This window comes from Maylandia zebra, linkage group LG7 (genome assembly GCF_041146795.1).
Source record: "Maylandia zebra isolate NMK-2024a linkage group LG7, Mzebra_GT3a, whole genome shotgun sequence".
NCBI lineage: Eukaryota > Metazoa > Chordata > Actinopteri > Cichliformes > Cichlidae > Maylandia > Maylandia zebra.
Window position 1 is genome coordinate 31,298,528 of NC_135173.1, and position 12,701 is coordinate 31,311,228.

Here is a 12,701-nt window from a genome sequence, read left to right on the forward strand (position 1 = left end):
ACCTACTGACAAACATTTCAAGTTCAACTAAATGAAAAAACAATTTGTGGTAACCTGAATATGATTAAAAATAATTAACAACACTTTTTGTAATGATGTTAAAATCAGCCCAACTTTTATTTTCAAACACAACAAAGTATAACAGCCAACATACTGGACACTGTTCTGCTGAACAACAAACAATTATATTGCCATCACTGTTATAATCTCACAATGAAACAAAGTCTCAGATGTAATTATTCTGAAAATAAGTTTAGGTCTACCACAAGTTTGTTTCGTACTTACATTATTTATATAATCAAAATAAAATATTTGTTGTTCTGTCACAAGTGCAGTCTCTGATTTAAACAACACATTTGTTTTTCATTCCAACACATGAGCTGGAATGTTGTAATGTTTTAAGGATGGCTTGTTTCCAGTCCAGGCATTACTGCCTGAATGACTATCATGGATCGAGGTGATCCAAATGTAAGTGCAGAAGAAAGTCTTTAACTTCCCTGAAGTACAGTGGCAGTGGATGTGGGTTGGAGATGCAATGAGCTTGAACCTGCAGGCGACCATCTTCACTGACCACACCATCTGTGATGGAGGACTCATCTCTCCTGGTGTCCTGCAAGCAAACAATCATATTTTTTGGAACATGAACTTAATTGCTTTCTTAAAACATTTTTTTCTGCATTTGGTATAAAACAGACTCCAATTTAGACAATCTCAGGCTCCCTCCCCACCAGAGAGGTGACATTCAATGTCCCAATTGTCAGTCTGGATAGCCCTGACCCCCACCCGACACACAATAATGTCATGAAAGCATCGTTTTAAAAAGGGCTATGCAAACATGGCCAATAACTTTCATTCTAATGATGTGCAAAATGATTTGGGAACAAAACAAATTTTGCTGTTAGAAAACTTGCAGACTTCACTATATACAGTGTAGACCCTCTAAACTAAGTTTGGGGGATGTGATCTTTCAAGAAATGCAGACCAAACTGTTATTGTTTGTTTACTTACACAGCATGTCTTGTAGAATTAACTGGAGTCAACAGCAAAACTTCCCCAAACCAAAGCACAAATAAAACAATAAGTAAAACAGGCTGATCTAAAGTATGATTAAAGTTCAGCCTGATTAATATAAATGTCACTGACAGTTGCTAATATATTGGAAAACCAAAATACTTACCGCTGAGTTGATGTCTTTCTGTCCAACAACAGGAGTGCTGGTCCCGAGCCTCAAAGACAGTAAGAAGCAAGCAGAGGGAGAAAAAACAGAACATTTTTCAGAAACTGATTTGATCCTTAATGGCTGTGCAATTATTGTAACATAGAGATTGCTTATGTTGTTAAATAAAGGCTAGATTTGACATTAATAGATGCCACAGATGTTCAAAAGCTGCCACAAAGCATGAAAAAAATGGACGTCTCCGAAAACGTTAGAGCATTTTTGCAAATATGTGATGTCTTGATAAATCGAGCAGATACTTAAACTTTACACAGCTACATTCTTGCCTGAAAATATCTTAAAAGTTTTATTTTGTGACCCAGAAAAAGTAATAAGTTTTTTAGCCGCGCTCCTCCGCCATTGCCACGCTTACAAGTACGCACATACGGTGGCCCCTAGAGACAAAGCACGTACAAACTCCAAAACACTTGCAAACTCCAAAATACATGCAAATTCCAAAACACAACGGAAGTGCTCCAGGACACTAGGGGCAGTGTTGAGCTTTTGTTACCTAGTAACTACATAAGCCAGGAAGTACCAATGACCAGATTTGGACTGTCTGCAGCCTTAAAGGCCGCATTTTAAGGCCGATTACGTCACAGCGACATGACGAAGGCTGTCCCAATTCAAAGGCTGCTCGAAATACGGCCCTCAAATGCGTCCTTAATTTCCCTGAATTTTAAGGATGGGTCGGTGTAGCCTTCATGGCCCAACATATGGCAGATTTCATAGCCCGGCTGTGGTGTGGATAATTTTGCCGAAAAAAATGGCGGAAGCGGAGCCGCCGAAGAGTAAACTTTCAGAAGTAAGTACTGAATATTATGTCACGTATTTATTCGCGAATGTTTTTATAATGAAGAACATTAAAACATTACTGTTGGCCACAAATTCAATTTAGATTTGAATTTGTTGAATTCCTTTGTTTTTCCTATTTAACGGAGTCCCTTCATAATTCTTTTTTTTACTTTATTGATCTATTTCTTAGACAGGACAGGTGTTCTATTCGTTACAGTGGCTGTGTCCCAATTAAGAGACCGCACGCTTGAAGTACGCATTTTGAGTGCGATTACGTTACCGCCACGCGACGACGGCTGTCCCAATTCGAAGTGTACTTCAAATGCGTACTCCAAATGCACCGTCGATTTCCCCAAATATCAAGCGTGGTCCGGTGCGCGCTTCGTGGTCCCATATATTGCACAATTCATAGCGCGGCGGTGGGTGTGGATAATTTTCCCGCAAAATACGGCAGAAGGGAGCGGCCGAAGAGTGAACTGTCAAAAGCAAGTACTGAATATTGTGTCACTTATTTATGTGCGAAAGTTTAATAATGAAGAACATTAAAACATTACTGTTGGCCACATGTCGGCAAAGTTGTGTGACATTAGTGATGTTTGTACTTTCAGCGTTTACTTGGTTTTAAAGCCTCTACTTCAAAATATATATATAGTTGGCCTTAATCTTACAGAGAATCTGGTGATTTTGTGGATAATTAAAGTCAGTCATATATCCACAAACACAACAGGCTGAAAGTCAGTGATGCTGCTCGGTTTGCAGTCCTGAATATCACGGCACAAGCAGGATTCACTGCACTGTTAATGTTAGCTATGTTATATTGCTGCCTCTGTTCGGTGGTGTCGAGCCAAACGGACTTTAACGTGTGTTTGAACGAGCTGACGGTTCACTCGTTAAGCTGAAAGAAAGATGCTTTAATCACAGGAGTCACACATGTGTCCACTGTACCATCTGGGAACTCTTCTTGTTTCGTAATAACACAAACACTGAATTCTCTTGTGCTGTTTTGTAGCAGTGTGTACACCTGAGACACCTGTCTGTCTGTCCTGCACTCTCTCTCTGTTTCTTTCTCTCTGATTGTGTAATAAAAGTATGAACGTGTATTTATACGTTACACTTGTGTTTGAATCCTGCAGCTTATCACACATTTGATTTCCATGTGTGACAACTAGGGATGGGTACCGGTGTCTGGTGCCATGATGGCACCGGTTCTGACATAAACGGTAGTAACCAGACCGAAAAGCAGCGCACATTTCGGTGCTTTATTTCGGTGCTATTTTTTCCTGAGCTGTGATACACTTCTAGCCAATCATTTTACGTTTCCGAGGATAGTAGGCGGGCCCAGGTACGTACGTTCTTTTAGAGCAGAGCTACAGATTAAAAATGCCCAAGGCGAAGCGGTCAAAGTCTGGCTGTACTTCACAGCAAAATATGCAAACTCAGCAGCCTGCAACAAGTGCTTTAAGCTGATACTGTGATACTGTCAAAGGAGGTAACACCTCAAATCCGATGAAACACCTGGCGACGCATAGCGTTTTTTTTAAAAGCCCAGAAATGCGCCGTATTTGATAGCTTGCTGCGAGACCTCACACCGAGCACATCTACTGCGGGTGGGTTGCCTGTTATGCAACATCCCCCAAAAACACGAAGAGGAGAGTCCTGGCCCCTAGCCCTGCCAGTGTAGCAGAAATGATGAGGATGATGACGGCAGCAGCAGCCGTTCTTCTCTGCGTGAGTAGCTTAATGTTGTTCATGTGTAATTTACGTTGAGTAGGCTAACCACGTTATTACATTAATGCATGTAAGGTGAACTAGCAAACATCATCATAGCTACATGCGGCTGTCTTCTTGTTTGATGGCAGATACTCCCTTTACCCTGGACAAAAAGGCTAAAATGGCCAAAGAAAAAGTGGAAAACAGTTAAACATGAGAGGTTTTTGGACAAAGTTTGTGTTTTTTCCATTGTTTAAGCACTGCTTCCAGCCAAGAGTGATACCATATATGCCCTATAGCTGCAGAAAAGGCTAACATGGTTATCTTTTTACAAAAAACAGCTGAACATGAGAGGTTTTTGGACCAATTTTGTGTTCTCCATTCTTTAAGCACCGGTTTGAGCACCGTTTAAGCACCGGCACCGTTTCAAAAGTACCGATTTGGCACCGGTATCGGATAAAACCTAAACGATACCCATCCCTAGTGACAACTGCAAGTGTCAAGAGTGAGGACAGACTGAGGGACCCACTGCTGCACATCATCTGTGAGGCTTTGCACCCCTGATGATCCACCAGGACAAACTCAGCAGTGTGTGAGGAAGAGGAGGAGGAAGAGCCAGCAGCAGCTGACAGATGGAGAGAATAGACAGACTGTTCCCTGTTTGTGAAGGACTGCTAGGAAAGTTTGAAATAACTAACAGTCTGTCCTGAATCAGTCTTATTAGGTAATATTCAAATAATTTTATCATTCCAGTGTTTTCAGTGTGGGAGAAAGTACTCAGGGCCTTCAAGTTACACACTATGAAAGGCAGCAACAAGTGTAATGTTCAGAAACCTAAAGTACGTATCAGCAGCAGAATGGAGCTAAAAATAAATGTTTGTTTCAGTTCTATGAAGCTTTGAGTATTTTGGATCAGTAGCACTGCTGTGTTTGTTGCATCATATTGCTGTAATTGTTTATATGCTTTATATATTCTGAGGTAAGTTGATCTATAGTGTTACATCATATTCTATAAGGATGTTATGTGTTTGTATACTTTCTGCCCAGTTTGACCCATTTAGCAGAAGTCCGCCTGTTTAAGGCTCTGATATCTATTCTGTATGACTTAAAGCAGTTATGACATGGTCTGATTTTCTCACCCAATAAAGGAATATTTAATATATCAGTCTACTCTTCATTTTATCAGAAACAGTTATCACAGCTTATACATTTTCTTTTTATAAATATATATAAGCAATGAGCCAAATTTAGTAATGCCAACATACTGAAGGAACAACATTTGTCTCTTATATATGATACACCTATATATGCACTGTCAAAGATACTTGTCTTTGAGTGAAGATTTAAGGTGATAAGACATATACAGTGGGGCAAAAAAGTATTTAGTCAGCCACCGATTGTGCAAGTTCCCCCACTTAAAATGATGACAGAGGTCAGTAATTTTCACCAGAGGTACACTTCAACTGTGAGAGACAGAATGTGAAAAAAAAATCCATGAATTCACATGGTAGGATTTGTAAAGAATTTATCCGTAAATTAGGGTGGAAAATAAGTATTTGGTCACCTCAAACAAGGAAAATCTCTGGCTCTCACAGACCTGTAACGTCTTCTGTAAGACGCTTTTCTGTCCCCCACTCGTTACCTGTATGAATGGCACCTGTTTGAACTCATCATCTGTATAAAAGACACCTGTCCACAGCCTCAAACAGTCAGACTCCAAACTCCGCCATGGCCAAGACCAAAGAGCTCTCGAAGGACACCAGGAAAAGTATTGTAGACCTGCACCAGACTGGGAAGAGTGAATCTACAATAGGCAAGCAGCTTGGTGTGAAGAAATCAACTGTGGGAGCTAGAGCAGGGCGATATGGCCAAAAATATTTATCACGATATATATTTGAAAATTTGCGATAACGATATAACCGACGATATAATTGATGCGAGACAAAATACAACTCCACAACATTACTAGCGCAAAAAGACAACCTTCCATTTATTTTCACTTAAACAAGAAGCTGGTTTTTATGTACATTAAAGCTTTATAAAAATGTAACAGTGCAAATGCAAATTCCTTGCTGAAAGTTTAACCAAAAGGCATTTCCAGTAGAAATGGGCTGACATATCCTGAGCATAACCATGTATAATATCCACTGAAGTTAAAAAGAGGTGCTTTGCAACATTAAACTGCAGTGTGCAGTACGTATTTTTTGGACCATAAGGTGCACGGGATTATAAGGCACATTAAGCGAAACAAAGCAGTCAGATAAATCAAACTTTATTAAACTCATTCTTCTTGCTTCCTCCACTTCTGTACCATTGATTCATTAATGTTGAATTCTCTGGCAGCTGCTCTATTCCCATGTTGCTGCAGTATATTAATGACTAACCTCGTATTGTGGATGGATTATCTCAGTTGTTCTCCTGACTGAAGTTTGGTCCGTTTACAGCATCCTGCCATGCGATTGCATTTGTCTCTAACCATGAAGAACCTTCACGTTAACTTTTATAAGTGGAAAAGTGTTAGTGTTCGTCCTCCAGCTTCACTGTTTATGTTATGCTAACATAGCTGTGTCGCTAGCGATCACGTAGCACGTCATTATATACCAGCTAGCCCAACTTCAGTAACCCTGCAAACGTCGCTGCTGTTTAGTTTCCTGTCTTCATTTATGTTGGAAGTGATAGCAGAGCTGTACGTTTGATTTTTTTCAGAAATCTCTCAGTCAGAACATGCAATATCATGCTTAGGTAACTAGCGAAACTAGCGAGCTAACTTCCGCTAGCTTCCTGCTAACTTCTAACTCTGTTAAATGTAATAACTTTTGTTTTCATGGATGCCTGGAAGTTAAACTTTATAGTTACACCTGGTAAAGCAGCAATGCTGATCGTTTTATTAAAGATGAAAGAATTTAGACAGTTTTTAACTCTAAGTGATGCTGCAGTGTTGTTTGACCTGAAGCATACGGAGTTTAGGACCCAGATTACTCCCAGATTTAAGAGCATCTTAGTCCGACAAATATGACAATAACAACGGCTGCTTGCATGTTCTGCAAAAAAATGTGCTTTGTTGTGTATCTGATGGATAAACACCAAACCAGTTCCACATCACGGAAGTTGCACCATTTTTACAAACCAATTCTGGTTCATCTGTTTCACTCAACAATCGGCCATGTGCGTATGAAAACAAAGGCACTGCGCATGCGTGTTTTACTCCCATTCTATCGCAATATTTCATTTTCCTATCGTTGCCTAACATTATACCGGTATTACCGTGAACGGTATAATATGGCCCAGCCCTAGTGGGAGCAATCATCAGAAAATGGAAGACATACAAGACCACTGATAATCTCCCACGATCTGGGGCTCCACGCAAGATCTCATCCCGTGGGGTCAAAATGATCATGAGAACGGTGAGCAAAGATCCCAGAACCACACGGGGGGACCTGGTGAATGACCTGCAGAGAGCTGGGACCAAAGTAACAAAGGTCACCATCAGTAACACACTAAAACGGCAGGGAATCAAATCCCGCAGTGCCAGACGTGTTCCGCTGCTGAAGCCAGTGCATGTCCAGGCCCGTCTGAAGTTTGCCAGAGAGCACATGGATGATACAGCAGAGGATTGGGAGAATGTCATGTGGTCAGATGAAACCAAAATAGAACTTTTTGGTATAAACTCAACTCGTCGTGTTTGGAGGACGAAGAATACTGAGTTGCATCCCAAGAACACCATACCTACTGTGAAGCATGGGGGTGGAAACATCATGCTATGGGGCTGTTTTTCTGCCAAGGGGACAGGATGACTGATCCGTGTTAAGGACAGAATGAATGGGGCCATGTATCGTGAGATTTTGAGCCAAAACCTCCTTCCATCAGTGAGAACTTTGAAGATGAAACGAGGCTGGGTCTCCCAACATGACAATGATCCAAAACACACCGCCCGGGCAACAAAGGAGTGGCTCCGTAAGAAGCATTTGAAAGTCCTGGAGTGGCCTAGCCAGTCTCCAGACCTCAACCCCATAGAAAATCTGTGGCGGGAGTTGAAAGTCCGTGTTGCTCGGCGACAGCCCCAAAACATCACTGCTCTCGAGAAGATCTGCATGGAGGAATGGGCCAAGATACCAGCTACTGTGTGTGCAAACCTGGTAAAGACCTATAGTAAACGTTTGACCTCTGTTATTGCCAACAAAGGTTATGTTGCAAAGTATTGAGTTGTATTTTTGTTATTGACCAAATACTTATTTGCCACCCTGATTTACGAATAAATTCTTTACAAATCCTACCATGTGAATTCATGGATTTTTTTTTTTTCACATTCTGTCTCTCACAGTTGAAGTGTACCTCTGGTGCAAATTACTGACCTCTGTCATCATTTTAAGTGGGGGAACTTGCACAATCGGTGGCTGACTAAATACTTTATTGCCCCACTGTAAATAGCTGCAACTTGAATCTGTACTGAGGCTCAGTATTTGGCACAGAGTTCATGTTCACTGCTGTAATAGCTAATAATGATTAATATAATAACTATAATATTGGCCATATTATATTTACATTACCAAAGTGATATGACTTTAGTCTCATGAACAACATTAGCTAATTGTTATTTACTAACTAATCTTAAATGACTGTTCAGTCCAGAAATGAAGCCCAAAAATCATGTTTTACTGTCCTGTGGTCTCAGCCTCAGATACTTATCAAATCACACAAAGCTCTTGTAGAAACAAACAAACAAATGAACAAAATATGTTCTCCTTCATTTCTGTCAAACAAAGTTGTATGACACGTTTCCAGCGGTTAGTATCATGGTTGCTAGGCAACCTGGGAAGCGCAACGGAGACTAGACCGTCCCATACAGAAAAACTTGCCGTTTATTTTGCAAATCAAGCTCAACACTGCCCCTAGCGTCCTGGAGCACTTCCGTTGTGTTTTGGATTTTGCAAGTGTTTTGGAGTTTGCAAGTATTTTGGATTTTGCAAGCGTTTTGGAGTTTGCAAGTGTTTTGGATTTTGCATGTGTTTTGGAGTTTGCAAGTGTTTTGGAGTTTGCAAGTGCTTTGTCTCTAGGGGCCACCGTACGCACAGGCTCCGACAACCTGCGACAAATGCGATCCTCCTTTTCCCCAGACTACCCTTTCTGGGTCACAAAATAACCTTTTATGATATTTTCAGGCGAGAATGTAGCTGTGTAATGCTCAAATATCTACTTAATTTATCAAAATATCACATATTTGCAAAAGTGCTTCCACGTTTTCGGAGAGCTCTGTTATCCACCAGCGCGATAGCTGGCCGGGAGGTCAAGGCTCAATCCGGTTGTTCAGTGATGACGCGACGAATCCTACTTCCGGGTCTAAAGTAGTCTGCGTTTAATATGGCTTTTGTGTTGTTAACATGTTTAATGTTATGTATTTTCTTCTATTTGATCTCAAAAAGCTCCTAAAACAGTCAGTGATCACTGTTGACCTCCCTCGGCTTTTATTACCACTAATCATTTATTTAAGCTCAGTTTTTAAAACCTTAGGATGTAACTACAGCCCAGCCCATGCAGCAGTATATGAATGACTAACCTCGTATTGTGGATGGATTATCTCAGTTGTTCTCCTGGCTGAAGTTTGGTCCTTTTACAGCATCCTGCCATGCGATTACATTTGTTTCTGACCACCGAGAACACTCACGTTAACTTTTATCGAGTGGAAAAAAAGTTAGCTTGTTTATATTATGCTAACATAGCTGTGTCGCTAGCGGTCACGTAGCACATCATTATATACCAGCTAGCCCAACTTCAGTAACCCTACAAACGTCACTGCTGTTTAGTTTTCTGTCTTCATTTATGCTGGAAGTGATAACAGAGCTGTACGTTTGAATTTGTTTCCAAAACCCTGCAGTCAGGACATGCTATATTGTATTTAGATAGAAGCTAGCGAGCTAACTCCCTGCTAACTTCTAACTCCGTTAAATGTCATAAATTCCGTTTTCATGGATGCCTGGATGTTAAACTCAATTGTTACACCTGGTAGAGCAGAACGCTGATCATTTTATTAAAGATGAAAGACTTTAGACAGTTTTTCAACTCTCAGTAATGCCATAGTGATCGTTTGATATATGGACCCGCAGCGGAGTTTAGACCCAGACACTGCTAGTGACGTCAGACTGAACAACCGGATAGAGTCCGGGAGCACAGCTAACTCCTGTCTTATTCTTTTCAACGCCCCCTGCACTCTTTTGCTACTCAGGTTAAACACGATATATATAATTAGTTATTTAGTTAGTTAGTTAGTTATGGCTATGGATTGAAAATACCCCCCACACCACACCACACCCCACCCCTAACGGCTGCACCTCCCGAAGAATTTTGTCTGAGCTCTTATCTCACTTTTTTTTATTTCAAACAATCAACAGAAAATTTCACAGACATAGTTTTATGTAAGGTTTTTAAGGCTGTGGTGTTAATTTTTAAGTAACATGAGCCCAGCAGCAGCAGCAACGCTAGGCTAACACTAACTAGCTAGCAAGATTATAAACCTGGTGCAAAACTAAGAGAAGCCACAAAATCAGTTTGAATAAGAGTAAACATTTACTCACCAAGTCAGTGTATCAGGTAAAGATCCACAGCAATGACAATAATCTCTTGAACTGACGCTTCTCCAGGTTTGCTCAACATATTCCATAACAAATGCTGGCACCATGAACATGCGGACTGATCCGAGAGGTAGGAGGACGGTAGTCACGTGGCATTTTCAAAACACATCTTTCATCCTTCCGCACTGAGAAGCAAAACTTCCAGCTTACTTAGTTTTTCTAAGTTAAGACAACTCAAATAAATTGAGTTTATCAGCATTTTCGCATAAAAAGTACTGGTAACTTATTTAAATCGAGTTCTAATAAAAAATTGTTAAAAATTGAGTTCACCCTATTTAATATTTTTAATTAAACACAATATTACATTTTACAGTGTACGTCATGTGACAAATATGGCCAATGTGATTGGCTGTGCCTTTCAGTGAGCTCTGTTTAGTTTTAGCAGCGGAAATCCTGCGCTGCCAGGAGGAGAGGAGGATGACAGCCAAAAGGAAGAACCTGGATATAAGAAAGTATTTTTCAAAGAAACCTGTAAGTGACTTAAAGTCAAGTTCACTCATAAAATGTGTCCGTCATAATAACGTTACAGGCTGTGCTAGGCTTTGGCCCACATCAGTCTAAAATTGTATGTAACCATTAATAACGTGTTTTGGAAACTAACTGCACAACAGGCAGGACTCCCAGAGTAGCATTTCTAATATTGATTGAAGCTGTCGGAGAAAACGGCAGCCTCTAGCGAGCCAGGATATTAGTTTACAGAGGCTGTTAAAATTATAGGTCTAACGTCAAAATGTCGGTGACACAATAATTTCATCCTAATGGTACTGACATATTCATAGTGTTAATTTTTGAGACAAAATATCATGTAGTCACGATTTTGCAAATATTCCACCTTGTAGTGCAGTTTACACAAATTGTTGTAAAAATGCACTCACCCTACAAACATTACTGATGAGTCAAGATCTGCACAATTTGACAGAAACACTGAAGCAGCTACACATTTTATTCTTATTGTCATGTATGTCCCATTTGTCAGGTGACAAAAGAACCAACACAAAGCTCAGAGAGCAATGGTGATGCAAGATCACAGGTGAAATTGGATGATGATTTGGTGGTTCATTACTGTATTTGAAGCACATGTGTGACTGCATGTATTTGGAATGTCTCATTGTTATTTATCAGGTGACAGAGGCAGCTCTGCCATGTTGTAGCTCAGACAGAGGTGAAGAGGCGAGGTCACGGGTCACTGACTGATGATTTGGTGCTATAGATTAACTAGTATTTATTATCATGACAATTGTCAGGCTGATTTTAGTCATCCCAGTATCCTCAGTTGAGGCTGAAAGAAGCTTCAGTGCTCTCAGAAGATTAAAAACATGGCTAAAGTCAACAATGACTCAAATGAGATTAAACAATGCTGCTGTATGCCATGTCCACCAGGAGAAACTGGACAGTATAGATGTAAAACCAATATGCCAGCAGTTTATCTCTGTTAACGAGAGGAGAAGGCATGTGTTTGGCTCCTTCACATAGTGGACATTGAGTTGTTGTGTGAGACACCAGTAGTATAAATGTCTGTTGCTGTAACAGTAGCTCATGCTTAGAATAAAAAATCCCAACTCATTGATTTGATCGGGGCAATAGTGTGGCTAAAATGTTGCATAATTTTGCTGAGAGATCTTTTACTTTGTGGTAATCTTAGATGGACATAAACCACCAGGTCATTCAGTGTTCCCTTAGTGCTAATGTATCAGAGATGTTGGTGTAATGTAACTGAAGTAATGTTGTTAAGTCCTTGAACTCATATTCGTTTATTGTCATGACTGTATCAGGCCAATGGGGATTTCTTCCTTTTCTTTTTTTAACGGTATAAATGAATGGTGGTGGATTGGCCAGTTGGTCATGATCGACTCTGGGCTGGACCGATTACAGCCGAGGAGGTTAAACTTTAAAGTTAAGGTGAAAAGGAACGCGATTTGTCCCGTACCACTTCAGCTAGAAAGTTGCTAATTCAATCATTAAAACTGATCAATGATCAGCTTTTCTCTCTGCGCCAGAAAGAGGAAACCAGCGGAGGTCGCATTAAACAACAGCAGCACGTTTAAGCTTGATCAGCTGTTGTTAGCATTTATTTAATATTAATTTCTCGTATCAGCTGATGTTTGCTGGAGCCACAGCTGTAAAAGCTGCTGGTCAAGATGTCGATTTGGATATGTGGTGAGAGGGAAACATGAAGATGAAACCAGGAGATGTCCTTACTGAATCATCAGAGCTGAGCAGGTGATGGAGAAACAGGTTTACCTTTTAGGTGACATGAATGAGTTCAAGGGAAGTTATGAACTGTTTCTGAGAGACAAATAACACCAGGATTCTTTTCTATGTAGCTGACAGCTGGTAACTGTGCAGGGGCGGAT

The 12,701-nt window shown here is 40.4% G+C and overlaps 1 long non-coding RNA gene across 1 annotated transcript; it reads right to left on the minus strand.

The window, feature by feature from the left end:
• Window positions 1-105: 105 nt before the first annotated feature.
• LOC112435164 (uncharacterized) lies at window positions 106-10,442 on the minus strand. Its single transcript, XR_003024455.2, has 3 exons — window positions 10,291-10,442; window positions 1,178-1,226; window positions 106-610 (listed from the first exon to the last, which is right to left on the minus strand). It is a non-coding gene; the product is annotated as an uncharacterized LOC112435164 (long non-coding RNA).
• Window positions 10,443-12,701: the final 2,259 nt, after the last annotated feature.